This window comes from Phyllobates terribilis, unplaced genomic scaffold, assembly GCF_046119375.1.
Source record: "Phyllobates terribilis strain yellow unplaced genomic scaffold, ASM4611937v1 Scaffold_33__1_contigs__length_13283291, whole genome shotgun sequence".
Classification (NCBI taxonomy): domain Eukaryota; kingdom Metazoa; phylum Chordata; class Amphibia; order Anura; family Dendrobatidae; genus Phyllobates; species Phyllobates terribilis.
Genome location: NW_027362793.1, coordinates 2,323,561 through 2,351,108, shown reverse-complemented (window position 1 = coordinate 2,351,108; position 27,548 = coordinate 2,323,561). Strand labels below are relative to the sequence as shown.

The following is a 27,548-nucleotide window of genomic DNA, read 5'->3' as shown; positions in this document are numbered from 1 at the left end:
TTCCCAGCAATATGCGCTCCTGAAGGATGATGATAGAACTTGATATTCGGATTCGAAGGTAATTTTAATATCAAACTAAAATACAACCGGTTTTGACTTCTTTGAGCCTTCCTTGGGTAGAATATCACGCATAAATATTATCTTCAAATCCGAATAGCGAGTTCCATCATCATCCTTCAGGAGCGCATATTGCTGGGAAAAACATATAAAAAGTGGTATGGCCCATGAAAGCACTGTCCAGTGCTCTCATCAGATCCCAGATTTCTGCAGCAAACTGAATGGAAAGAGGAATGGAGTGATCCTCTGATTGGATTTACATGCAGAACCTCAAGACACCAAATAGGTGAGTGGATTTATATTGAGTATATACCCGTGGAATCCAACTTCTACACTTAGAAGCCGGCGCTTCCTATTTTCTCTCCCTATAAACCCCTCTTGTTTCAAAAAAAATATGTCGTAATTATGGACTTATAATAATCAGTAACACATCTCTATGTGACACATGCAATTTTACGGTGATGTAAATTTCAGTAACTAATAACAAACATTATTTTCTCTTCTCATCTTAATAAACATATGCTTCTAAACTAAAATCTTAAATGTTATTTTTAGTTGACTGTTAGTCTGTGTACACACCTGTGCTGCAGTATATACCACTATGTATGAGGCTTGTGCAGATCACTGTGTCTCCTCATGTAATCTCAGAAAGGCTTGATGATGATGAGATCAGGCCTCTGTGGGCCATATAAAAACTTCCAAGACGCCTTCTTCTCCTTCACAATGTAGATAGTTCGAAATGCTCCCAATTAGGCTTTTCCCCTAAACATGTGTATATGAGTACGTACTGTAGTGTTAGCATGTTAATATGCTCACCTACCGCCATCTTCTCCGGTATCCAGCACCGTTCTGCTCCTCTTCTCAGTGACATCACTGCTTTTCAGACTATCCAGTTCACTTCATGCGTGAGCAAGAAGCCTCTTTTACAATGAACGTCTATGGAACAATGCTCCTTAGGCTTACATTGTATGAGCCATTTCCGGGTCACCCAGTGACCCATAGAGTCTGAAGAGCGATGATGCCAATCAGAAGAGGAACAGAACAACGCTGGATACTGGAGAAGATGGCATCAACGGGCTAGTACACTAACACACTGACACTACAGATCATATACATTTATACATGATTAGTTCATGGGAGGGCTTCTTCAATTGCATTGTTTGGAGTTATTCTGTTCTAGAATACATTTGGAGCCAATCGGATACCTTCCTAATGGTTTTGCATGATGGGTAAGTATCTGTCTGTATTTCTCAGCATTTTGGACTCCATTAATCCTGACCAACTCCATTTGCTGAAATACACCCCCAAAATTGCAGGACCCACCACCATGCTTCACTGTTGTTGCAGACTGTCATTATTGTACTGTTCTCCAGCCCTATGGTGAACAATCTGCCTTCTATTACAGCCAAACATTTTGATGCATCAGTCATAGAGTTACTTGACCTTGTTTCCATACAGAAGGAATAGTTTTTGTATTAATCTGTCCATGAAGATCAATTCTGGCCAGATTTTTCTGAACAGTAGACGGGTGTAGCTGATCACACTGGTTGCTGCCAGTTTTGAGTTGATGGCACTGCTGGACATTTTCCAAATTTGAAGAGAAATAAGAATCCTACGTATTTCATCTGCTGCATTAATCTTTTTTTGGCAAACCACTGCAACAATGGTCCTCATTTTTGTCCATTTGTCTGTGTCCTCAACGTTGAGAAATGCTACTGTGTAAGTTCCAGTCTACAACAATAATGTTTTGGCTTTCCTTTACAGACTATCAAGCCATAATTTATCAGTGATAGTGCTGAAATTATATATTAAAGCATAATTCTTTCCCCAACCCCCCAAAAAAGCAAAACAATAAAAGACCATTCCAAACATTGGGACTCTGAAGCCTTATCTTGAATGCCCCACTTCTGCTGCACTAATTGGCATGGAATTGCTGCTGGTATTTCTTTCAGTCCCACAGACAATGAATTGAACAGCAGTCAAGCACACGTACCTCCACTTCATTCAAGAAGAGGTTACAGAGCCTGTTCTTGGGGATCCATAGCCCTGATCTCAACATCTTATGGATACGGAATAATTTTTTTCTCAGGGAATAAACCTTTAACGTAAGAAGGAGTAGGCAAAAAACATCTAAAAATATATTTAGAACCTTAAAACAAATAAACTGGGTGAGAAATTAATAAACTTTGAGGGAATGTCATTAAGTATTTGGATTACCAGGAAAACCACTGGTGTACCAAGGATGACCATCTGTTCACCAGATTAGGTTTTCTATCCTTACTTTTCACTATTTTAGAATTTACTGATATGATATTTTTATTTTGCTAAGGAAATGTTAACGAAGAATGAAACGTCTTTTAAATATTTTTACATTTTACCATTTTCTGGAGAGACAATGTATATTCCACTCATTTCTCTTGTCTTTTTCTTGGTATATTCAGTCGGAGTACTCGTCAATTCTTCCATTATCACGGTCATATGTCTGGAAATTCAATTACATAAACCAATGTATCTCTTTATCTGTAATTTATCCATTGTAGACATATTTTATACATCGATTACACTTCCTAAATTACTGCACATGTTATTGTCCGGGAATCACTTTGTTTCCCTCTCACAATGTTATACTCAGTTATATTTTTCTTATCTGTGACAACTACAGAAGACATTATTCTTTTCGTTATGGCTTATGACCGATATGTTGCCATCTGCCTCCCATTACATTATCATCGAATCCTAAGTTGCAGAAATTGCATCCTAATAACATTGGGGCTTTGGGCTGCTGGCTTCGTAAACTCTTTATTGCTTGTAGTCTCAACCCTATACATGACCTCCTGCCAATCCAACATCCTTCGACATTTCTTCTGCGATTTTAAATCATTAACAGAGACCACCTGCACAGGCACGCAAATGTTTTTTTGCTATATTAGTCATTGAAATTTTGATCTTGGCGTTTATACCCTTTATGTGCACTCTTATTTCCTATGCCAATATTTTCTCAGTCATCTTCAATATGAAGTCAAAAGAAAAACAAAAAAAAGCCTTCTCCACCTGTTCATCGCACGTGACCATCATTTCCCTTTATTACGGGACATGGTTAATAGGTTATCTGATTCCATCTAACTCCGATGTTCTGGATTTAGTCTTCAGTATAGTATATTCAGATATTGTCCCCATGTTAAATCAAATCATATACAGTCTACAGAATTCCAATGTACAATCTGCGTTGCTGCGGTTAGTGAAGCATTTGTTTATTCAAAGTAACAAATTGGTAAGAAAAGTCAATGTAAATTAGGAAGCTGCCAAACATTGCTTTATAGTATAGACAGTTTGTACTTCAAGTACATAAAAGATCTACTAATCAACTAAAACACCAATAAAATCTACTAAAGATTTTAATAAGATCTACTAAAACACCAATAAAAATGGAAAAACCTTTATTTTTCATCGACTTTGCTTCCTGCTGGTATGTGTTCAGCTAAATTCACATCAAGTCATTGGTGGTTACTGGTCATGACATACATTGGTGTGGCCATCAGCTGGTAATCTGGCATACGCAAGAAACGTGTCCTTTTGTCTATGTTTGTGCTAGTTTAATCAGGACCTTCCAACTATGTTTAAAATTATGTTTTACTCTATAGTAAGTTAGGATTCTTGATTTTATATATTCAATTGTATCTAACAAATGCCTGGCTAGATGAGGACTTCCAAAGTGCTTAATTCAAAACTTTTGGTGACTGATAAGCAAGAAGAGTGCGTAGACAAAGATCAGATGACATCTCATAATGTCATCAGGAAAAAAAAAATTTGTAGATATTATCTACGCTATTGACAAAGGTCATTCTTTTGGGCAAGAACCATTCAGCCAAGATGGAACTGCAGATCCAAAAGGTTAAGGGTCCATTTACACTAGTGTTTCCAAAAACCTGTCCTCACGGGCCCCCAACACATCATGTTTTCAGGATTTCCTTAGTATTGCACGGGTTAGAAAACCCATGGCAGTTTCTGATGCCTTAAAATAATCCCATCACCTGTGCAATACTAAGGAGATCCTGAAAACATAATGTATTGGGGTCCGTGAGGACTAGAGTTTGGGAAACACTGGTTTACACAGAGTGACCGGCGGTATGATACGACTGCCGATCAGTAAACTTTAACCGGATGGTCATTTGACTTACTGTTTATTTAGGCAGACTAAAGCAAACAATGTGCACTAAGTAATCTATGCAATATCTCTTAGCGGGTGTAGGCTGTTATTGTTCTCGGCAATATGAGTCCCATTTATACAGGACCACTAGGAATGATGAATTTTTTATGCAGCATAAATGATCATTTCACCCCATGAATGAGCATTTTACATGTTCACAGGGAGAATGACAGCCTGTTTACATGGCAAAATAATTGTGAGAAAAGCGTTTTTAGCAATACTTATTCATAAATATCTTGCAGTATAAATACACTTTAAGTCAACCCTTGTTGAATGAAACTCGGATATTGTACAGACAGTCAGGGCCTCCTCCAGCTGAAGTCATAATAATCCATGTTTATTGCTTCATACGATGTTGATATACTATTGGCATATCCTGCATATATCATTGTCTTGTATGTAGCTGTTGATCTATCTTTGGAACAGTTGTATATCCTTTGATATCTTGTATGGATTTGTATCTTCTTCCAGAAATGCACTGCAGATGCAGAAGGTTAAGTCTACCTTTGTTGGATAAAATCTAAACATTGTAAGTAATACAGTCAGGGGCTCCTACAGCTGAAACCATACTAATTCATGTTTATTGTTTCATATCTTATTGATATACTGTTTGCATATTTTTCTGTATTATATCATTGTATTTTATGTAGCTATTAACATATCTTTTAAAAAGTTGTATATCTTTGGATATTATTTAGCCGTTCATATGTTTTGTCTATTTTCACTTAAGTATACTGTATAATTTCACTGAACCATTTTGTGTGAATTTTTGTACTTTTGCGTCTTTGAATCCATCGTAAAACAATAGTAGACTCCAGATCATAGCAAACATAGGTAAAACAAATTAAAAAATATATACTACCTGTATAAACTTACCTGTCCCACCATGTAGCCTCAACAACCATGATGTTTTTCTTTCTGGTTACCAAAGCGGTTTCTACTAAAGTATCTTCGTTGGCATTGAATAGGCCCAGAGATGTCAAGATGCCATATGGTGATGCTCATGGGCAGGAAATTTCAGTTATTCTCCTAGACTGAACATTATTGTCAGAACTGTCTGTCTCATCACAAAAAAGGAATAATTTTTGGACCATGTTTCTTATTTTATAAAGTCAAAAAATTCTGTCAGTGCATTATTAAAAAGAGTGTATTTTACCACTGGAAAATGGTTATTCATAGTCATATAACTTGAGGGAACTCCCTTTGACATTGCTATGTCTGTGTTGGCTTGAATGGGGTTTTAGACTGTCTAATATCATAAAAGTGTCATACACATATTTTCAGGGCAATTTTCTGAGAACATTGAGCAAAACTGTCAAACTCGAATTTCAAAATATTTACTCATTTCAAATAAAAAAAAATTATGAAGGATCAACACATTATCATATCCTTCTATGTGCAACTTCAGTAGCAAAATATTAAAAATATTTGGTATAATAAATCCAAATAACAGTATCAGAATGTTGGTATAACTATCATTGTTATAAAATTGATCCAACATAATTTTTAAAATTGATGGACAAGGGTTAATATCAGGGGCTGAAATGTATTGCGACGCAGAGACCTGCCATTTTCCTGCACTGCAATACATGCTGCTGGCCAACCAGAGTCCGGCAGCTGACTACAGTGTGCAAGTCACTGGCATCACATGGTAGTGACGTCATGTGCCGCCTGACGATCGTACGCTGACATCAGCTGCTGGCGTCTGTGCTGGTTATGGAGGAGATCTCACGCAAGGTAAGGGAAGGAACAAGTGTACACTGATGGGAAGAGGGGTAAGGGAGCCCAACAACTAGTGAAAGTGGGAGTGGAAACCCCTGTGCAGAACTAATATCTCCCTGACTACCCTATCATCCCTAAATAGTTTCCGCACCTATCGCTGGGCAGGAAACTTAATCCCTGAATGTCCCTACAGCTAGGCCCTAAGTAGGGAGGGGATGGGGTGAACACTAGTCAGGCTCCACTATAACTAAAGACAATAAGGTAAACAAACAAAGTGGAAACACTTAGCTTGAGAAGACACCAGAGAGATCATGCCAACTGTCCTCCAAGGGAATGCCAAGAAGAAACTAGCTGACTACGAGTACCCCAAGCCTGGACAGAGGAACATAGAACTATCACCGGCGACTCTCTAGAGACACTGAAAGTTTTTAACTACAAAGCAAGGGTGTGTCAATTAGCAGCAGAAGGTGGAGGTCACTGCTGGGTCCTAAAGTGAGAAAGATATCACTACACTACAGAGATGAGAGGATCGAGAAGGCATCTGCAATGCCAAGCGCAGTGACCTTCTATAGCCGGATCCAGAATGACTGTCACACTTGATACACCCATGACAGTACCCCCCTATTCTACGAGTGGCCTCCGGAAACTCAAGACCAGGTTTCTCTGGATGAAAGGTGCAGAATGAATGAACCAGCCTAGGGAGATTCACCTCTGATGCTGAAACCCACATCCTTTCCTCTGGGCCATAACCCCTCCAGTGCACCAAGTACTGTGGCAAACGATGCTGGAGATGAGAATCCACAATCCTAGAAATTTGAAACTCCAAATTACCATCCACCATGATTGGGGGTGGCGGCAGGGGAACGGACTCAAGAGGTTCTACATATTTCTAGAGCAGAGACCTTTGAAACACATTGTGTATCTTAAGGGCCTGAGGTATCTCAAGACAAAATGCTGCTGAATTAATGATGGCAGTTATTTTGTAGGGACCAATAAATCTAGGTCCCAGATTTTCCTTGTTAACAACCACAAAAAGTCATTCACACTTAGGTCCGGACCTGGCGAGCGTTTCCTGTCAGCCATACTTTTGTACCTGTCTCCCACGATCTTCAAATTACTCTGAACCCCCCCGCCACACAGAGAAGAGTGATGAAGCAAAACGTTACTCCTCAGTAACTCCTGAGGCCTCTCCCCCATGAAAAGTACCAAACTGTGGATGGAAACTGTATGCACCATAGAACGGTGACCTGCTGGTAGATTCTTGGTGATGATTATTAATAGCAAACTCGGCCTTCGGTAAGTAAGATGCCCAATCCTCCTGGTTCTCAGAGACAAAACACCTGAGGTAAGTCTCTAAATTCTGATTAATGCTCTCGGTCTGTCCATTTGACTGAGGATGGAAGGTAGACGAAAAGGACAGCTGCACCACCAGTCAAGTACAGAAATCTTTCCAGAACATAATAATAAAAAACAAGTACAATAATCTTAAGCAATACAAATTATGGACTGGTAAAAGAGGAGAGAGGGCCCTGCCCATGAGGGCTCACAGTCTACAAGGGATGGGTGAGGATTAGAGATGAGCGTTGTTCGACTCGAACTGTTCGCCAATCTCAAATTCGAGCTGTTTTGGGCGGTGTTCGAGCCGTTCGGCGAACACGAACGATTTGAGAAAAATTCGGCTGTTCGAGGATATGTTCGATAACTGTTCGTGCACCAAAATCATAACTGAATTTTTTCTCAGTAATGATGAAAATTAATGTTAATACGCAGTTTGAGTGTACAGCGGGGTGGGGGGAGGGGCAGGGGATGGATCTCTGCAGGAATAATGAAGATCTCCATTTTTTTTCTCTTTCCCGCATTTACAGTGGGGAGGTGCAATCTGTGAGCCTATCAGCAGCGCACACACGGAGCGAAGTGCTTTTTTTCACACAAGCAAGAGCATGTGTCATTGGCAGTGTATGTCACATGTCCTTGCCCTATAAGACCAAGCCATTTTCCCCGTCACCACCATTTTCTCACTGCTGCAGCTGCGTGTTAGACAGCACCGCTGTTGCTGTGTGCGCTATACCTTGTTAATTTCAAGCCAATTTTCGCACAAATCTACAGATAGCTTGGGAGTAGGGAAGAGTTGTGATTGCAGTCCTTTTAAGGACTAGGTTATAGCATTTCCTACGACTTTTATCAGGCAGGTCTGTGCTCTTAAATAGATAGGTTGTGGGAGTAAAGACTAATTGTAATTGCAGTCCTTTTCAGGACTAGGTTACATCAGTTCCTATCAGTTTTTGCCAGGCAGGTCTGTGCCAGTGCTGTGCAAGTTTTTTTCACAGCATTTGGCTGAATCTAGCAAAGCTAATCCTTTTTGGCCTATTGCAGAGTGTGTTAGTCAGTGGAGTAGCCTATCTGTGTTGCAAGATATACCACCTGTGTATAGAATACCAATTTTTTTACTGCACCTAGTGAAGTAAAATCTTTTGGGCATAGCATCATTCTATTAGTCCATCTATACTGACCTCCATCAGGTTGCAAATTGAATATAATTTTTTTCTGCATCTAGCTCTGAAAAAATATTTGGCCTTCTAGCAGTGTGTGGGACTTTCTATATTAGTCCATCTATACTGACCTCCATCAGGTTGCAAATTAAAAATAATTTTTTGTCTGCATCTAGCTCTGAAAAAATATTTGGCCTTCTAGCAGTGTATGGGACTTTCTCTATTAGTCCATCCATACTGACCTCCATCAGGTGGCAAATTAAAAATAATTTGTATCTGTATCTACCTCTGAAAAAATATTTGGGCTTCTAGCAGTGTGTGGGACTTGTTATATTAGTCCACCTATACTGACCTCCATCAGGTTGCAAATTCAAAATAATTTTTTGTGTGCATCTAGCTCTGAAAAAATATTTGGCCTTCTAGCAGTGTGTGGGACTTGTTTTATTAGTAAACCTATACTGACCTCCATCAGGTTGCAAATTGAAAATAATTTTTTGTCTGCATCTAGCTCTGAAAAAATATTTGGCCTTCTAGCAGTGTGTGGGACTTTATCTATTAGTCCATCAATACTGACCTCCATCAGGTTGCAAATTAAAAATAATTTTTATCTGCATCTACCTCTGAAAAAATATTTGGGCTTCTAGCTGTGTGTGGGACTTGTTCTATTAGTCCATCTATACTGACCTCCATCAGGTTGCAAACTGAATATAATTTTTTTCTGCATGTAGCTCTGAAAAAATATTTGGCCTTCTAGCTGGGTGTGGGATTTTCTCTATTAGTCCATCTATACTGACCTCCATCAGGTTGCAAATTCAAAATAATTTTTTGTGTGCATGTAGCTCTGAAAAAATATTTGGCCTTCTAGCTGTGTGTGGGACTTTCTCTATTAGTCCATCTATACTGACCTCCATCAGGTTGCAAACTGAATATAATTTTTTTCTGCATCTAGCTCTGAAAAAATATTTGGCCTTCTAGCAGTGTGTGGGACTTTCTCTATTTGTCCATCTATACTGACCTCCATCAGGTTGCAAACTGAATACAATTTTTTTCTGCATCTACCTCTGAAAAAATATTTGGGCTTCTAGCAGTGTGTGGGACTTTATTAGTCCATGTATACTGACCTCCATCAGGTTGCAAACTGAATACAATTTTTTTCTGCATCTACCTCTGAAAAATATTTGGCCTTCTAGCAGTATGTGGGACTTTCTCTATTAGTCCATCTATACTAACCTCCATCAGGTTGCAAATTAAAAATAATTTTTATCTGCATCTACCTCTGAAAAAATATTTGGCCTTCTAGCAGTGTGTGGGATTTGTTCTATTAGTCCATCTATACTGACCTCCATCAGGTTGCAAATTAAAAATAATTGTTATCTGCATCTACCTCTGAAAAAATATTTGGGCTTCTAGCTGTGTGTGGGACTTGTTCTATTAGTCCATCTATACTGACCTCCATCAGGTTGCAAACTGAATATAATTTTTTTCTGCATGTAGCTCTGAAAAAATATTTGGCCTTCTAGCTGGGTGTGGGATTTTCTCTATTAGTCCATCTATACTGACCTCCATCAGGTTGCAAATTCAAAATAATTTTTTGTGTGCATGTAGCTCTGAAAAAATATTTGGCCTTCTAGCTGTGTGTGGGACTTTCTCTATTAGTCCATCTATACTGACCTCCATCAGGTTGCAAACTGAATATAATTTTTTTCTGCATCTAGCTCTGAAAAAATATTTGGCCTTCTAGCAGTGTGTGGGACTTTCTCTATTTGTCCATCTATACTGACCTCCATCAGGTTGCAAACTGAATACAATTTTTTTCTGCATCTACCTCTGAAAAAATATTTGGGCTTCTAGCAGTGTGTGGGACTTTATTAGTCCATGTATACTGACCTCCATCAGGTTGCAAACTGAATACAATTTTTTTCTGCATCTACCTCTGAAAAATATTTGGCCTTCTAGCAGTATGTGGGACTTTCTCTATTAGTCCATCTATACTAACCTCCATCAGGTTGCAAATTAAAAATAATTTTTATCTGCATCTACCTCTGAAAAAATATTTGGCCTTCTAGCAGTGTGTGGGATTTGTTCTATTAGTCCATCTATACTGACCTCCATCAGGTTGCAAATTAAAAATAATTGTTATCTGCATCTAGCTCTGAAAAAATATTTGGGCTTCTAGCAGTGTGTGGGACTTGTTCTATTAGTCCATCTATACTGACCTCCATCAGGTTGCAAATTGAGCATAATTTTTTTCTGTATCTAGCTCTGAAAAAATATGTGGGCTTCTAACAGTGTGTGGGACTTGTTCTATTAGTCCATCTATACTGACCTCCATCAGGTTGCAAATTGAATATAATTTTTTTCTGCATCTAGGTCTGAAAAAATATTTGGGCTTCTAGCAGTGTGTGGGACTCATTGTATTGGGCCTTCTATACCAAGCTCCACCAGCTTTTAAATTAATAATAATTTTTAGCTGCATCTAGCCCTGAAAATAATTTTTCTTCCCAATAGTGGTAGCAATAGAAATATGGGGCGCGCGTCTGGCTTACAAAAATATACGCTTCATAACAAAAAACACCAGCCTAGCGCACTGCATTAATAAGATGGCATCATCGTCTCTCCCAGTGCTAGGCCTAGTACCTAGTCTAGCATTCCTGTGCCTAAAACACAATGTATGGGTCCGCGCTAGCCACTATGCTGAGGGGTCTAAAGCTGCTGCTAACGCTTTATAACAATTGAATTGGCAGATTTTCACAGAGCTCTTCCACAACGCCCACCCATCGGGCAACAGTTGCCTACTTTCCCTATGGGATCAAGTGGCGAATAGTTGATACCATTAATCAGAGCGTCAGTTGCCCCGTCGACGTGGCAAGCATACGGTAAGGCATGGGAAGAGTGGACACGACTAGTAGCAGGCAGACGGATTGACCAATGTGAACAAGCCAGACCACAAGTCACCATAGAATTTCTCCACCAGCTAATGATGAGGGGCATATCAGGGGCGTCAGCGCAGCGGTGTCTGACCGGAGTAGCATTTCACTTCCAACTACTGAATTGGAGAGATGTGACAAAGATTCATCATCAGACAATCCATAAAAGGGTTGAAAAGGGGTCAGCCAAGTCAGGAGTGTAGACGTCCCGTTCCGTGTCACTAAAACTGATTTCTCACATCATATCCCTAACACCATTAACATGACACTCACAATTTGAAGCAACACTACTGTCTACTGCATTTGTGATCGTCTTCTTCGGGGCGCTATGCATAAGCGAATTAGTCCCTCAATCCAAAATTACAACCAGTGGAGGCTTATTACACCAGGACGTAGTCATAGCCAATAATGCAATACGTCTACGCATACACCAATCGAAAACGGTTCCAGCGGGCAGGGGTACTTGGGTACTTCTACAACCCACAAACGGTACACTGAGTCGGGTAGCAATAGTAAAAACATATCTAACCATCAGATCACAAAGTAATTTCTTCCTATCACACATTGATGGAACGCCATTATCAAGATACCAGTTCCAAGCTATATTTAATAAATGCATAACATTGACAGGAACCACCCCAAAGATTACGGGACACACTCATTCCGCATAGGTGCGGCCACGGAAGCAGCAAGAGCAGGACTGTCAGAAATTGAATTTCAGAGGATAGGGAGATGGCGATCCACGTGTTTGGCAAGATACATAAGACCGAACTTGTTATCCTAACGTGGTTTGTTTCTTTTACAGGTGATGATAAGCCAACAGTGTGGGTGATAGGCCACTCGTATATATATTGGGCAGAAAAAAAGGCGAAAGTCTGCCCAGGCAGGAGGAAATTAGAGTTTTATAACACATATTTCAACTGGAGAGGTATTAGAGGCCTGCTATGGCCACCGGTACTAATGGAGGTAATCAAGGTAGGGAGAGAAGCAAGATGTCCGGTCATCTTAGTTATACAGGCCGGGGGAAACAACCTAGGTCATCACAAGAGTGCATAACTAATGGCAATAATGAAACTAGACACTGAGCGCTTCAGAGAATTTTTCACAAAATTAGCTATAGTATGGTCAGAGATTGTGCCGATAGCGGCATGGCAAGGTGCGCGAGACATCACGGCCATCGTACGGACAAGGCGGGTAATAAATATTCAGATGGCAAAATTTAGAAGAGACAGAGGCGGTGTAGTGGTACGACACCGACAACTGGAAGGAGATAAACGGCCCGACGGTGTTCACTTAATGGATATTGGACTGGACATATTCCTGTCAGGACTCCAGGACGGAGTGGAACAAGCTTTAAGATTGATGGGTGGGGGTCAGAGTCCTGCATACGAGTACGCAGGATCCTCCGAGGCCTGGAAATAGAAAGGACATGTTGGAGAGTTACACTTGTTGGCCAACTTGCCGAAGTGGAGACCCCGGGCATGCTGCAACAAGCTGAATTATTTTAGAAATAAAATGCCTTTCTAATGGAATGAGTATAAAGAGTTAATAAAGCTGAGACCGATCCTCACCCATCCAGTTGTGAGAGTTACATTATTGTATTGTCAAGGAAAGGGGGGCGGTAGGGGGGCTGAGCGTCTGGGTTTGGTTGGGGGTCCCCACAGTCTGCCTAGGCTAGATGCATTTAAAAATTCTACTCTGAGTAGCAGACACTGAAGATTTGGAGCAGACCTCTGAGTAAACAGCTCTTCAGACTCAACCATCTGTGTTACCCCAAGCCATAGTGTATGTAGTTTCTTACAGTTAAAAGGGGGGGGGAGCGACCCAACCCACCTAGAATTGACGATGCCAACAACACGTAAGACACAGCAAGGAGACTCCAAAAAGAGTCTCCATTTTTTCCCAAAATTGTGGCACAGACACCACTTAACCCTAGAACGCATACCTGGGGCCTCGCAGGCCCGCCCTGTTAATTGTTTTCTATTTTCTGCAAGATTTCTTTAGTTAGAATTTTGAAACTCTAGGTATTCTTCATGTATATAGTTGTTTGTCATTTGAGTTTGAGTTATTCCATGTTATTTGCACACGGGCCTTAAAGGCCCCAGGTATATGAAAGTGTAGATTTTTATGGTCATGGGTTATAGGGTTAAGTGGCATCAATTGCCCCACAGTTGCTTAAAACGGTTGGTGAGGTGATTTTACCAAATCCTCAAGCTTTTAGTCTCCCAAGGATAACACAGGGGTAGAAAAGTCCTTGCGAATCCATGATTTGTTCATCTTTATGAACGTAAGTCTGTCTACATTCTCAGTGGACAGCCGCGTGCGCTTATCTGTCAGCACACCACCAGCAGCGGTGAACACACGTTCAGAGAGAACACTGGCTGCAGGGCATGACAAGATCTCCAAGGCGTGAGTCGCGAGCTCCGGCCATTTTTCCAGATTGGAATACCAAAATGAGCAAGGGTCCAGTGACACAGTCATGGCTTCGATGTTCACTTGGAGATACTCCTGCACCATCCTCTCTAGGCATTGACTATGTGTCAGACTTCTTGTCTCCTGTGGCCTTGCAAAGGATGGTCTAAAAAAGTGGTGAAACGATTCCACAAAATTGCTGTTACCAGCAGATACTGTGTTACTGTTACGGTTTGAGTGATGAAGACTCGACAGTCCCGTGGTTGGCAAGTTTGAACTGTGAGATTCACTACGTGCACCACTGGTGTTTTGTGGAAAAGCACATGTAAGATTCTGCAACAGCGTCTGCAGATACTCCTGCATGCGTTAATCCCTTTCTATGGCAGGAATTATTTTGTCAAATTTACTTTTGTACTGGGGATCTAAGAGTGTGGCAACCCAGTAGTCGGGATTACTTCGAATTCTGACAATCTGAGGGTCATGTTGCAGGTAGTGCAGCAAGAAGGCACTCATGTGTCTTGCGCATCCAGGAGGACCAAGTCCCTGTTGTGTTGGTAGCGAGGTAAGAATCATGCTTCCTTCCTCTGCCCTCTCCCCCCAACCTCGCACAACAGAAATGTGATCAAGGTCTCCCTCATCTGATGAGTCTTCCATCAGTTCGTCCTCCACTTCTTCCTGGGCTCCTGCACCTTCCTCACTAGTTTGGCTGCTACCATGCGCCCTGGTAAAACCATCTTCCCCACCCTCACATGCCTGCCGCCTTGGTGCTGCCGACCGTCTGGACCTTGCAGATGTTAGCCCTTCCGCATACAACTCCTCCTCCTCTACTTCCTCCACCTCCTCTTGTGCCACCACCTGACTCCGAATTCTGTTTAACATGTGCTCCAGCATGTAAATCACCGGAATAGTCATGCTGATAATGGCATCGTCAGCACTAAACATCTTCGTCGACATTTCAACACTGTGCAGAAGGGTGCATAGGTCCCTGATCTGAGACCACTCCTCCAGCGTGATTTGCCCCACCTCTGAATCTCGTTGGCCCAGGCTATACGTCAGAACGTATTGCACCGGGGCTTGTCGGTGCTGCCACAGTCGCTGCAACATGTGCAGAGTTGAATTCCACCCGGTAGGCACATCGCATTTTAGCCGGTGAAGTGGCAGGCCCAACGACTTCTGTAGAGATGTAAGTCGCTGAGCTGCGGGATGCGAACGGCGGAAGTGAGCACACAGCGACCGTGCCCTCTGCAGAAGGCCATCTAGTCTGGGATAGTGGGCTAAAAATTGCTGGACAACCAGGTTCAACACGTGAGCCATACAAGCCACGTGTGTGACATTGCCCCGGCGAAGGGCCGCACCCAGGTTTGCAGCATTGTCGCACACGGCCTTCCCTGGTTTCAGGTCCAGTGGAGACAACCATTCATGAAATTGGTTCTCCAGAGCTGACCACAACTCCTCAGCTGTGTGACTCACATTTCCCAGACATTTCAATGTAAAAACCGCCTGATGACGTTGAGCCCTACTGCCAGCATAGTAAGGAGGTGTGCAGGATCCCTTCTGCGCAGTTAGAAAGCTTGTGGCATGACCAGACAGGCTTTGGGTGCAGGTGGAAGACCGAGAGGAGGTTGAGGAGGCAGAAGTAGTGGAGGAACTTTGACATAAAGAGGATTGACGCACAACTCGTGGGGACGGCAAGACTTGGACAGCAGCCCCTTGTCCTGCTGTCACCATAGTTACCCAGTGCCCAGTCAGCGACATGTAACGCCCCTGTCCATGCCTACTCGTCCAAGTGTCTGTGGTGAAATGCACCCTGTCACACACAGAGTTTCTCAAAGAAGCGGTGATGTTGTGTGCGACATGCTGGTGGAGCGCAGGCACACCTTTCTTTGAGAAGTAGTGCCGACTGGGCATCTGGTACTGGGGCACTGCGACGGACATAAGGTCTCAAAAATCCTCTGTGTCCACCAGGCGGAAAGGCAGCATTTCTGTAGCCAAGAGCTTGCAGATGGTGAAATTCAACCTCTTAGCTTTCTCATGGCTAGGAGGAAATGGTCTTTTACTTGTCCACATCTGAGGGACCGAGGGCTGGCTATTGTGCTTAGACGGGGTTGGTAAGGGTGTCCCCGGCAATCTGCCGGTCTGTGAGGAAGATGCAGGCGGACATGTTAGGTTGCCTTGATCCAAAGGTGGTGCTATCGATGTCGGACAGCGCTCAACACCAGCTGGTGTTCCCACCTCCAAACAAAATGATGACCTGCCAATCACGCTGGCTGTTGCGGGTAAAGAAGTGGCAGGTCTGCGCCCCAAAACAGGTGTGACTGCTGTCCCCCCAGTCACAGAGGATGAAGAGGCCGCGGATGCACAAGATATGGCAGACGGTGGTTGGCCCGGCCGGCTAGGCCGCATTGTAGCACACTGAGCTTCCCACTGCAACTTATGCTTAATGTCCATGTGCCGGTTCATGCATGAAGTAGTCAAACTATGTATTTTTTGGCCTCTACTTAGCTTTTGCTGACAAATGTTACAGATAACACGAGTTGGGTCATCTTTATCGATCTGAAAAAATGCCCAGGCTATGCAAGGCTTAGCACCCATGCCACCTGAAGAGCCACCACGACTTGTGGTGAGAGGCAGAGTTGTGTTTGAGGATGCAGTTGTTGACGTGCTTCCAGTACTACGTCTCTGTCCAGGAAGGCGCAACCTGACCTCGTCGTCACTAGCATCTTCCTCCACCTCCTCTGCTGACCTCATCTCTTGTCTGACTGTGGGTTGACAGTAAGTGGGATCTCCAACCTCATCATCATCACCCTGTGTGTTATCACACCCGTCGTCCTCAGAGCCAACCTGTTCCTGCCCTGACAAAAAACTAAAGTTGTCGCTCCAATCAGGTATTTGAGTCTTATCATCGTCTTCCTCATTGTCTCCACCAACAGGAGTTACAGTTTGGGAATGAGGGTCTACATTATGGTCAGAACCTTCTGCGTCTGGTCCTGGATCCGACTCATAAAGATTCTGGGCATCAGTGCAGATCATTTCCTCGTCTGGATTCACAGAAGCGCTGGAGTCGACCTCTGATTCCCAGGCTATAGTATGAGTAAACAGCTCTGCAGACACAACCATCTGTTCTACCTCATACTCAGACGGGCAGCTGGAGATTTGGGAGCTGTGAGGAAGCAAGTGCGATTTTGGTGACACCTTTGAGGACTGGAGTATTTGTGATGTTGAAGTTGATGTGGAGGAGAGCCCACTTAAAGGAGCACTTGATATCCGTTGAAGCACCTGCTGTTTTTGTGCCTCATCTGGAATTTGTAGCGATTGGCGTGGCCGTAAGAAAGGGATCTTATCACATTGTCCGCTAAAAGAAGTAGACATTTTAGTTTGGCTGGAAGATGGTCTTTCTTCTGCAGATGTTACTGTTGCTTTAACACCTAACCCACGGACACAACCTTTTTTCCCCTTCCCAACACGCCTATTCCCCTTTCCACCAGCAGCAGGCCTTTTTCCACTCATTTTGGTGGTTAACTAATTCACAACTCTGGAGTTGTTTGCACAAAAACACAATGGATGATAACCGAGCAGAGCTGAGTGGCCAAACTGTGGTATTAGGCCAAAACTATTGGCTGGGTTAGATGCAGAAAAAAATTATATTCAATTTGCAACCTGATGGAGGTCAGTATAGATGGACTAATACAACAAGTCCCACACACAGCTAGAAGCCCAATATTTTTTCAGAGGTAGATGCAGAAAAAAATATATTCAGTTTGCAACCTGATGGAGGTCAGTATAGGTGGACTAATAGAACAAGTCCCACACACTGCTAGAAGGCCAAATATTTTTTCAGAGCTAGATGCAGAAAAAAATTATATTCAGTTTGCAACCTGATGGAGGTCAGTATAGATGGATTAATAGAACAAGACCCACACACAGCTAGAAGCCCAATATTTTTTCAGAGGTAGATGCAGAAAAAAATATATTCAGTTTGCAACCTGATGGAGGTCAGTATAGATGGACTAATACAACAAGTCCCACACACAGCTAGAAGCCCAATATTTTTTCAGAGGTAGATGCAGGAAAAAATATATTCAGTTTGCAACCTGATGGAGGTCAGTATAGGTGGACTAATAGAAAAAGTCCCACACACTGCTAGAAGGCCAAATATTTTTTCAGAGCTAGATGCAGAAAAAAATTATATTCAGTTTGCAACCTGATGGAGGTCAGTATAGATGGATTAATAGAACAAGACCCACACACAGCTAGAAGCCCAATATTTTTTCAGAGATAGATGCAGAAAAAAATTATATTCAGTTTGCAACCTGATGGAGGTCAGTATAGATGGATTAATAGAACAAGACCCACACACAGCTAGAAGCCCAATATTTTTTCAGAGCTAGATGTAGAAAAAAATTATATTCAGTTTGCAACCTGATGGAGGTCAGTATAGATGGATTAATAGAACAAGACCCACACACAGCTAGAAGCCCAATATTTTTTCAGAGCTAGATGCAGAAAAAAATTATATTCAGTTTGCAACCTGATGGAGGTCAGTATAGATGGATTAATAGAACAAGACCCACACACAGCTAGAAGCCCAATATTTTTTCAGAGCTAGATGCAGAAAAAAATTATATTCAGTTTGCAACCTGATGGAGGTCAGTATAGATGGATTAATAGAACAAGACCCACACACAGCTAGAAGCCCAATATTTTTTCAGAGCTAGATGCAGAAAAAAATTATATTCAGTTTGCAACCTGATGGAGGTCAGTATAGATGGATTAATAGAACAAGACCCACACACAGCTAGAAGCCCAATATTTTTTCAGAGGTAGATGCAGAAAAAAATATATTCAGTTTGCAACCTGATGGAGGTCAGTATAGATGGACTAATACAACAAGTCCCACACACAGCTAGAAGCCCAATATTTTTTCAGAGGTAGATGCAGAAAAAAATATATTCAGTTTGCAACCTGATGGAGGTCAGTATAGGTGGACTAATAGAACAAGTCCCACACACTGCTAGAAGGCCAAATATTTTTTCAGAGCTAGATGCAGAAAAAAATTATATTCAGTTTGCAACCTGATGGAGGTCAGTATAGATGGATTAATAGAACAAGACCCACACACAGCTAGAAGCCCAATATTTTTTCAGAGCTAGATGCAGAAAAAAATTATATTCAGTTTGCAACCTGATGGAGGTCAGTATAGATGGATTAATAGAACAAGACCCACACACAGCTAGAAGCCCAATATTTTTTCAGAGCTAGATGCAGAAAAAAATTATATTCAGTTTGCAACCTGATGGAGGTCAGTATAGATGGACTAATACAACAAGTCCCACACACAGCTAGAAGCCCAATATTTTTTCAGAGGTAGATGCAGAAAAAAATATATTCAGTTTGCAACCTGATGGAGGTCAGTATAGATGGATTAATAGAACAAGACCCACACACAGCTAGAAGCCCAATATTTTTTCAGAGGTAGATGCAGAAAAAAATATATTCAGTTTGCAACCTGATGGAGGTCAGTATAGATGGGCTAATACAACAAGTCCCGCACACAGCTAGAAGCCCAATATTTTTTCAGAGGTAGATGCAGAAAAAAATATATTCAGTTTGCAACCTGATGGAGGTCAGTATAGGTGGACTAATAGAACAAGTCCCACACACTGCTAGAAGGCCAAATATTTTTTCAGAGCTAGATGCAGAAAAAAATTATATTCAGTTTGCAACCTGATGGAGGTCAGTATAGATGGATTAATAGAACAAGACCCACACACAGCTAGAAGCCCAATTTTTTTTTAGAGCTAGATGCAGAAAAAAATTATATTCAGTTTACAACCTGATGGAGGTCAGTATAGATGGATTAATAGAACAAGACCCACACACAGCTAGAAGCCCAATATTTTTTCAGAGCTAGATGCAGAAAAAAAATATATTCAGTTTGCAACCTGATGGAGGTCAGTATAGTTGGATTAATAGAACAAGACCCACACAAAGCTAGAAGCCCAATATTTTTTCAGAGCTAGATGCAGAAAAAAATTAGATTCAGTTTGCAACCTGATGGAGGTCAGTATAGATGGACTAATAAAATGATGCTATGCCCAAAAGATTTTACTTCACTAGGTGCAGTAAAAAAATTGGTATTCTATACACAGGTGGTATATCTTGCAACACAGATAGGCTACTCCACTGACTAACACACTCTGCAATAGGCCAAAAAGGATTAGCTTTGCTAGATTCAGCCAAATGCTGTGAAAAAAACTTGCACAGCACTGGCACAGACCTGCCTGGCAAAAACTGATAGGAACTGATGTAACCTAGTCCTGAAAAGGACTCCAATTACAATTAGTCTTTACTCCCACAACCTATCTATTTAAGAGCACAGACCTGCCTGATAAAAGTCGTAGGAAATGCTGTAACCTAGTCCTTAAAAGGACTGCAATCACAACTATTCCCTACTCCCAAGCTATCTGTATATTTGTGCGAAAATTGGCTTGAAATTAACAAGGTATAGCGCACACAGCAACAGCGGTGCCGTCTAACACGCAGCTGCAGCAGTGAGAAAATGGTGGCGACGGGGAAAATGGCTTGGTCTTATAGGGCAAGGACATGTGACATACACTGCCAATGACACATGCCCTTGCTTGTGTGAAAAAAAGCACTTCGCTCCGTGTGTGCGCTGCTGATAGGCTGACAGATTGCACCTCCCCACTGTAAATGCGGGAAAGAGAAAAAAAATGGAGATCTTCATTGTTCCTGCAGAGATCCATCCCCTGCCCCTCCCCCCACCCCGCTGTACACTCAAACTGCGTATTAACATTAATTTTCATCATTACTGAGAAAAAATCCAGTTATGATTTTGGTGCACGAACAGTTATCGAACATAACCTCGAACAGCCGAATTTTTCTCAAATTGTTCTTGTTCGCCGAGCGGCTCGAACACCGCCCAAAACAGCTCGAAATTGAGATTGGCGAACAGTTCGAGTAGAACAACGCTCATCTCTACTGAGGATACCGGATAGAAGTGTCACTGGGTGTGAGGTGCAGGGAGAAGGCCAAAGAAAGGACACACAGAAGGGGGTCCTGCTAAGTACTCCGGACCTATCTGGGGTAGACTGAGCCCCTCACTTAGTACGCACAGCACGACAGGTGAGATTGCTCTGGTACCTGTAATCTGGACGGCAACAACTGTGAGTAAAGATCTTGGGACTGCATCACACGGACTCTGTGTTCATTACTGACTCCCTGCACTACAACCACCATCATCCACCCACACTGCCCTGAAGCTACACTCTTCTTGTGGTGAGTAATAATACCATTGCTGCAAAACCACCAGCTTCAGAGGACTGTTCCGCAGCGGCGGCCCCTTTGGCCGCACTCCACAGGCGGCGTAGTCGGATATTATAAAATCCATATATACAAATTACCCCTGGATTGACCGCCCTGGGTCACGGACCGGGTCACCGCCACAGTGACTATAACCCCCAGCGTCTACCGGCCCAGCTCAGGGTACCCCATTGCCCAGGGGGCGCGTCAACTTCATAGGTCCCTGATCTGAGACCACTCCTGCAGCGTGATTTGCCCCACCTCTGGATCTCGTTGGCCCAGGCTATACGTCAGAACATATTTCACCAGGGCTTGTCCTTGCTGCCACAGTCGCTGCAACATGTGCAGAGTTGAATTTCACCGTGTCGGCACATCGCATTTCAGCCTGTGAACAGGCAGGCCCAACAACTTCTGTAGAGATGTAAGTCATTGAGCTGCGGGATGCGAACGGCGGAAGTGAGCACACAGCGACCGTGCCCTCTGCAGAAGGCCATCTAGTCCGGGATAGTCGGCTAAAAATTTATGGACAACCAAGTTCAACACGTGAGCCATACAAGGCATGTGTGTGACATTGCCCTGGTGAAGGGCCGCACCCAGGTTTGCAGCATTGTCGCACACGGCCGTCCCTGGTTGCAGGTCCAGTGGAGACAACCATTCATGAAACTGGGTCTCCAGAGCTGACCACAACTCCTCAGCTGTGTGACTCACATTTCCCAGACATTTCAAAGTAAACACTGATGCCGTTGAGCCCTGCTGCCAGCATAGTAAGGAGGTGTTCAGGATTCCTTCTGCGCAGTTAGAAAGCAGGTGGCATTACGAGACAGGCTTTGGGTGCAGGTGGAGGACCGAGAGGAGGTTGAGGAGGCAAAAGCAGTGGAGGAACTTTGAGATAAAGAGGATTGACGCACAACTCATGGGGACCGTAAGACTTGGACAGCAGCCCCTTGTCCTGCTGTCACCATAGTTACCCAGTGCCCAGTCAGCGACATGTAACGTCCCTGTCCATGCCTACTCGTCCAACTGTCTGTGGTGAAATGCACCCTGTCACACACAGAGTTTCTCAAAGAAGCGGTGATGTTGTGTGCGACTTGCTGGTGGAGCACAGGCACACCTTTCTTTGAGAAGTAGTGCTGACTGGGCATCTGGTACTGGGGCATCTGGTACTGGGACACTGCGACGGACATAAGGTCTCGAAAATCCACTGTGTCCTCCAGGCAGAAAGGCAGCATTTCTGTAGCCAACAGCTTGCAGATGGTGAAATTCAACCTCTTAGCTTTCTCATGGCTAGGAGGAAATGGTCTTTTACTTTTCCACATCTGAGGGACTGAGGGCTGGCTGTTGTGCTTAGACGGGGTTGAGTAGGGTGTCCCCGGCAAACTGCCGGTCTGTGAGGAAGATGCAGGCGGACATGTTAGGTTGCCTTGATCCAAAGGTGTTGCTCTCGATGTCAGAGAGCGCGCAACACCAGCAGGTGTTTCCACTTCCCAATGAACTGACGACCTGCCAATCACACTGGCTGTTGCGGGTAAAGAGGTGGCAGGTCTGCGTCCAAAAACATGCATGAAGTACTCAAACTATGGATTTTTTGGCCTCTACTTAGCTTTTGGTGACAAATATTACAGATAACACGAGTTGGGTCATCCTTATCGATCTGAATAAATGCCCAGGCTATGCAACGCTTAGAGCCCATGCGACCTGAAGAGCCACTACGACTTGTGGTCAGAGGCAGAGTTGTGGTTGAGGATGCAGTTGTTGACGTGCTTCCAGTACTCCGTCTCTGTCCAGGAAGGCGCAACCTAACCTCGTCATCAATAGTATCTGTGACGCCCCGCTGCGCTTGGTATCACAGATCCTAGAAGAGTGTATTGATGGAATACTCCACAAGAGGCCCCCATAAACATTCACACATCTCCACCTTCCACCTCAGACCAGCAGAGGGAGCCCGTTAGGGATATACATAGGGAAGGTGGAGCTAGGCAGTTCAGTTCCTCTGAAGAGTTCCTGCAGTAGAGAAGCCTAAGAGAGGTCAGTCTGCAGTGGAGCTCAGTCTAGTCTAGAGAACTCAGTTAATAGTTCAGCAGTGGAGCACAAAGCTCCTGCTAGCTAGAATCAGGGAGCCCAGATAGAGCTTAAGGTGTGCCGGCGCCATAAGAATGGTGAAGCGCGGCAAGCTGCCGTTAGTGTGTATAGCCTAGTGAGGGCCCAAGTAGGCCGAAGGCAAGTGGCGAGTTAGTACATAAGGAGCAGAGGAGCTTAACCAGCTCACCCCGAAGCATTTACCGGACACCGGATAAGAGCTTACCGGGATCTCTATGACCCAGTAAGGCATAACCGGAATCCCTGGAGAACTACAAGTCCCAGGATCACTAAGGTGCTGATACATATCAGAGCCAGGCCCCTCATACTGGGAGCGTGAACTCCAAGAGAAGGCCCTACCACAAGGTGAGCCAGCGCAGGACAGAGACAAAGTTAGGCATAGCTCCAGGCAGGTCAGAAACTTACTACGCAGAGGCAAGAAACAGGAGGCCCTAAACCCGCTCATTGGGGAGGATCCTGATATGCACCCTTCACCCTACAGTGCTCCGGGATGTGCCTGAATTTCCTCCAGTAAAAGGTACTGAAGTGACTACCGTGTCCGTTCCAGTTCTTGCTCTGACCCAGCTGGGTCTCGCCTGTCCTGCATTCCCCCTGCATACGCTGCCCAGAGACCTAGCTCCACCTGTGGGGAGCTATACCATTGAGCTGCCTTATCTCGGGTCTCAGTGGACTGCTGCAGCGCTGGTCCTTCTCACCAGATACCACAGGTTGCGTCACAAACTCTTATAAAATTAACAATTATCCAACCTTTTAAAGAGTGACCCCAGGGTACGGTCCAGGGAGCCAACCACCGCGACATCCCCAAGGCCAGGCAAAGGCCCAGGTACCGAGTCATCCCCATCCCCTGGGCTAGTCACATCCTCCTCCACCTCCTCCGCTGACCTCATCGACTGGCTGACTGTGGGTTGACAGTAAGTGGGATCTTCAACCTCGTCATCATCACCCTGTGTGTTATCACACCCGTCGTCTTCAAAGCCAACCTCTTCCTGCCCTGACCGAAAAGTCAAGTTGTCGCTCCAATCAGGTATTTGAGTCTCATCATCGTCTTCATCATTGTCTCCACCAACAGGAGTTACAGTTTGGGAACGAGGGTCTACATTATGCTCAGAACTTTATTCATCTGGTCCTGGATCCGACTTATAAAGATTCTGGGCATCAGTGCAGATCATTTCCTCGTCTGGATTAACAGAAGCTCTGGAGCAGACCTCCATTTCCCAGGCTATAGTATGAGTAAACAGCTCTGCAGACTCAACCATCTGTGTTACCCCATACTCAGACGGGCAGCTGGAGACTTGGGAGCTGTGAGGAAGCAAGTGCGATTGGGGTGACACCTCTGAGGACTGGAGTATTTGTGATGTTGAAATTGAGGTGGAGGAGAGCCCACTTGAAGGAGCACTTGATATCCGCTGAAGCACCTGCTGTTTTTGTGCCTCATCTGGAATTTGTAGCGATGGGTGTGTCCGTAAGAAAGGGATCGTATCACATTGTCCATGAAAAGAAGTTGACATCTTAGTTTGGCTGGAAGATGGTCTTTTTTCTGCAGATGTTACTCCCCCCCCCACCGCGGGGGGGCTCAACCCACCAGCAGACAGGCACCAGTATTGGGAGAGGGGGGCTGGCCGTCAGAGTCCACCGTGGCTCTGGCACAAACCCGGCGACACGGAGGTGGCACGGGCAGAAACGGACTGGCCGTGTCGTCTTCTCACTTTTTGGATTTTAGAAGGGCATGACATGCCTATATCTGTGTCTCCCCCTCCTTTTATTCCTCCACCTCTTTTCTTTTAGCATGACTATATGTACTTGTCACTTTTCCATGTGTTAGTTATGTCTTCTGAGCAGTTTGTCAGCGTTTGGACACCTTTGAAGGTGTTTTCTATGTGTTTCTATGTGTTTTTGTTTGCCTGCCATTGGTTTTAACGGTGTTCGAAGGTGTTCGACGAACAGTTCGACGAACAGTTCGGCGAACACATGGGTTTTCGACGAACCGAACCGAACTCGAACACTACGGGGGTGTCTGAACACTAGTGAGGATACAGTAGGTGAGGGTAGAGGTGGTCGTGCAGCAGTATGGTGGAACAAGGGTTACTGCAGGTTGTAGGCTTGTCGGAAGAGATAGGTCTTCAGGTTCCTTTTTGAAGGTTTCCATGGTAGGCGAGAGTCTGATATGTTGGGGTAGAGAGTTCCAGAGCAGGGGGGATGCATGGGAAAAATCTTGTATGCTTTTGTAGAAAGAGTAGATTAGAGCAGAGTTGAGAAGGAGATCAGAGGTTGCATGCAGGTAAATACCGGGAGATTAGGTCACAGATGTATGAAGGGGACAGGTTGTGGATGGCTTTGTATGCCATGGTTAGGGTTTTGAACTGAAGTCTCTGGGCAATGGGGAGCCAGTGAAGGGATTGACAGAGAGGAGAGGCCAGGGAATAGCGGGGGGACAGGTGAATTAGTTGGGCAGCAGAGTTTAGGATAGATTGGAGGGGTGCAAGAGTGTTAGAAGGGAGGCCACAGAGCAGGAGATTGCAGTAGTCTAGACGGGAGATGATGAGGGCATGCACTAGTGTTTTTGAAGATTCTTGCTTAAGGAATGTACAGATCCTGAAATATTTTTAGTTGTAGTTGGCAGGAAGTGGAAATGGCTTGGATATGTGGTTTGAAGGAGAGATCAGAGTCAAGAGTTACCCCAAGGCAGCGAGCTTTTGGGACTAGGTAGAGTGAGCAGCCATTTACTTTGATGGATTGATTTGTTGGGTGAATTAAGTGCAATGGAGGAAAGTTGACTAATTCTGTTCTGTCCATGTTAAGTTTTAGAAATCTAGAGAAGAAAGATGAAATAGCGGACAGACATTGTGGGATTCTGGTTAGTAAGGAGGTGATATCAGGTCTAGAGAGGTAGATCTGTGTGTCATCAGCATACAGGTGATTCTGAAAGCTTTGGGACTCTGTGTGCTGTTCCAGGCTGAAGGTGTAGATAGAGAAGAGCAGGGGTCCTAGAACTGAACCTTGGGGGACATCGACAGATAAGGGGTGAGATGAGGGTGTGGTGTGTTATTGGGAGACACTGACTTTCCAGTCAGCTAGGTATGAAGAAATGCAAGATAGGGCCAAGTCTGTGATGCCAAGAGATGAGAGAATCTATAGTAAGAGGGAAAGGTACATGAAGGCAGAGGACAGGTCAAAGAGGAGGAGGACAGAGTAGTGTCGCTGGGATATGGCAGTTAGTATATCACTGTTGACTTTAGTCAGGGCAGTTTGAGAGGAGTGAGGCGATCAGATGCCAGATTGTAAAGGGTGAAAGAGGGAACATGAGGAGAGGTAGGAGGACAGTTCACGATAGATGTCTTGTTCCAGTAGCTTTGAGGCATAGGGGAAAAGTGATATGGGGCGATAGGTAGATACAGAGGATGGGTCAAGGGAGGGCTTTTTGAGGATGGATGTGATTGAGGCATGCTTGAATCATAAGAGGAAGACACCAGTTGTTAGTGATGGGTTGAAGAGATGGGTTAGGGTTGGAATGAAGACTTTGGTGGGGTTTGGGGTGAGGTGGGACGGGACTGGATGAGGAGGGTGACTGATTCGAGAGCTGTAGCTGTTGTGATATTATATAAAGTGGCAGCAGCATCTGCATCATGTAATGAACCTATGTCTGCAAGAGGGGGAAGGGACTCAGAAAGTGAGTGTAAATCAAGGTATTTGAGAGTTCTGCGAAGGTTTGCAAGTTTGTAGAGTGGGGATTGTGCACCTGGAGAGAAGAAGGGCTAAGAGAATGTGAGTTGGTTGTGGTCAGACAGAGGGAGAGGTGAGTTAGAGAGGTTAGATAGGGAACAGAGGCAGGTAAAGATGAGGTCCAGTGTGTGGTCATCTTTATGAGTGGCTGCGAATGACCATTGAGCGAGGCCGAAGAAAGAAGTGAGAGATAGAAGCTTAGAGACAGCTGAGTGGGAAGTTTCAATTGGGATGTTGAAGTCACCCATGATGATAGCGGAGATGTCATCTGACAAACATGCAGGTGGGATCCCAGGTCCAAATTTTGCACCAAGGCCCATCAAAGTCTAGTTATGCTAATGGTTAAGATGGATGAATGAAGATCTAAATAATGTTCTAAATAATGAAGACTTTGTTTCCCTCTTGTGTCCAAGCTATATTTCCATTTGAAATGAATGAAATAAACAAGCTGCTTAATATTTATGGATTGATAAGCAATCACAGAATAAATCAATCCAGATCAATTTCAAATATTTTCTTTATAGAATGTAAAGCAAAAATTTAGAAGACAGAACTTAGCAAATTATTATACCAGGACCCAAAAGACATAATTTCTGT

At 43.7% G+C, this 27,548-nt stretch overlaps 1 pseudogene; it reads left to right on the top strand.

Moving 5' to 3' along the window:
• Positions 1-27,548, top strand: part of LOC141180564 (olfactory receptor 1A1-like) — a 97,121-nt pseudogene that overhangs the window by 37,461 nt on the left and 32,112 nt on the right.